The sequence below is a fragment of the Echinops telfairi genome, unplaced genomic scaffold, assembly GCF_000313985.2.
Source record: "Echinops telfairi isolate 266 unplaced genomic scaffold, ASM31398v2 ScPeMD7_5592;HRSCAF=6446, whole genome shotgun sequence".
Classification (NCBI taxonomy): domain Eukaryota; kingdom Metazoa; phylum Chordata; class Mammalia; order Afrosoricida; family Tenrecidae; genus Echinops; species Echinops telfairi.
In genome coordinates, this window is record NW_022109491.1 from 54,478,803 (window position 1) to 54,481,371 (window position 2,569).

The window sequence follows — 2,569 nt, forward strand, 5'->3', positions numbered from 1 at the left end:
GCCTAGGGCAATTCAACCCAAATAGCAGGGGGAACACCAGCCTGCCTTCTATGGGAGTGCTGCACACCACACAAGGCAGCGGTGACAGCCATCTACAGTGTTCCACGCTGCTGAGGAAACACCTGTAGGACCTCTAAGATGATCTTGCCAACTAGGGAAATTCCACCCAGCACCACTGGGTCCCTGCATTAAAATGCACACCAACCTGCCATCATGGAGCAGGGTTTAAACCCCTCCGGTCCCACATTCAGGCAATCAGGGATCAGCTATCTCTTTATTCTTTATTTTTTCCTTCTCTCTATCTTCTCTCTTTATCATCACAGCTGATCTTAGTGAGTACAGTTGTGTTTTCCCCCTTCTATCTCTCTCTTTCCTTTTTCTTCTCTCTGTTCTCTTCTCTGCTTTCTCTGATTTTATGATTCTCTCCTCTCCCTCTCTTTCCTTCCACATGACCCTGCTGGTTTCCAGACCACTACCCTCTGCCTAGGGCAACTCCACTCACCCATTGGTGAGAGCTACAACCTGTCCCCTGTAAAAGTGCTGCACACAGCAGGAGCCAGTGCTACACATGGCATGGCATGGCGCTCTGCTAGCTCTTTATTTATTTTTATTCTCTCCTTTGCTTTTTTCCTTTCTTTTTGTTCTTCTTTCACTTGTTCTTCTTTTCTCCTCTTCTACCTCTTCTCTCTTTCCTGCCACAGTTGCAGTACATTCAGGTTTCCTTTTTTGTTGATGTTTTATTTTTTTCAATGTTTTTACTTTTGTTCAGGTTTTGCATTTTTTTGTGGAGTGGGTGTTAGGTTGCTTGGCATTTTGGCTCCTGTCTTTGTTTCCTTCTTTCTCTCTTTTTCTTCTCCTCTCACTCTATTTCCTTTCACAAGCCACTATTGACCTCCAGGCCACTCTCCTATGCCTAGGGCAACTCTGAAGGCCCATTTGGGGAAGCTCCCACCAGCATTTGTTGGCTTTACACAGAGCTGGGGAAATCATGCCAGTTCTCCACCATATGCCAAGGGGCTTGGGATCCTCCCCTTCAAAGGGCTGGAGGAACTTCAGCCTAAACTCCAAGGCCCTACAAGTGATTGGGGGAATTCCTGCCCACCACCAGTGGTCCATTATGCCACAGGAACATCCACCCAAACCCCATGTTGATCTCTCTGACTAGGGTAATTCTGCCTGAAAGCTACGGTGCTCTACACCAAGGAGGGTACCCCCACACACTCTCCTCAGAACTCCAGTTGTAGAGGGAAACACCACATGCCACCTGAGGTGCTCCAAGCACCGTGAAACAAACCACTACACTTACTTAGAAATCAGCCAATGAAACACCACCTTCGTTGGCCCACAACAATCCGACCAGGATCCCATGAGAGGACTATTCAACTCACATTCTAAATAACAGAATACTGGTCAGCTAGGGTAAGAGTGAACCACAGGAAGATACAGTGGTAGCTCGACCCCCCAGTACAGCTATCTGCAGGTAGTTCATATGAGTACCCCAAAAGAGGGCCTAGTGCTCTTCGACTCAAGAAGATGGCTCCAGGCTCCTCTTATACAACACATAAACAGCAACCAGTCCTAACAGCCTCAATGAAAAAGCAAGAGAAACAGAAGACAATGCCAGAAGAAGCCATGAACCAAATAATGTGCATAGAAGAAGCAGATATTGACCTACCACAGAAAGAAATTTTCACAATGCTGCTTGAAGTTATACAGGATATGAGGGAAGCAATACAGAGAAAGGATGAAAGGATAGAGGAGAAAAAGGCAATGCACCAAAAGGAAATACAAGATGTAAGGGATGAAATAACAAAATCCAGTGGCAGATTGACAGACTTTGCCAACAGAATTGAGGAGGCAGATAATCGCACCACCAATGACCTAGAGGATAACCAAGCAGACCTCAACAAACGAGAAAAGCAGTCAAATAAGATAATCAGAGAAGATGAAGAAAACCTGAGAGCATGTATGATGCCATTAGAATGATTGGAATACCTGGACAAGACACAACAAAGAAGTCAACAGAGAAAATAGAGAGGGAATTCTTTTATTTTGGTTTCTTTTAAAATATTTATTTATTTATTTAGATCATTTTATTGGGAGCTCTTACAACTCTTGTTACACTCCATACATGAATTGTATCTGACATATTAGTACATATATTGCCATAGTTCTTTTCTAGATATTTACTTTCCATTGAGCACTTGGGATCAGTTCCTATTTTCCCTCCCTCTACCCCTCCACACTCGTGGCCTCTTAATAGATTATAGATTGTTATTATTTTTCTTTATTTCTAAATCATTTTATTAGGGGCTCATACAACTCTTTTTTTAATCGTTTAATTAGGGGCTCATACAACTCTTGCCATAATTCATACATACATCAATTGTGTAAAGCACATTTGTACATTCATTGCCTTCATCATTCTCAAAACATTTGCTCTCCACTTAATCCCCTGGCAGCAGGTCTTAATTTTTCCCCTTCCTCCCCTCTCCCCCCTCCCTCATGAACCCTTGATATTTTATAAATTATTATTTTGTCATATCTTGCCCTGTCTGACGTCTCCCTT

General features: G+C 43.3%; 1 protein-coding gene across 2 annotated transcripts in view; it reads right to left on the bottom strand.

The window, feature by feature from the left end:
• NTM (neurotrimin) overlaps positions 1 to 2,569 on the bottom strand; it is a 1,335,738-nt gene that overhangs the window by 506,279 nt on the left and 826,890 nt on the right. The gene's annotated exons all lie outside the window — the stretch shown is intronic.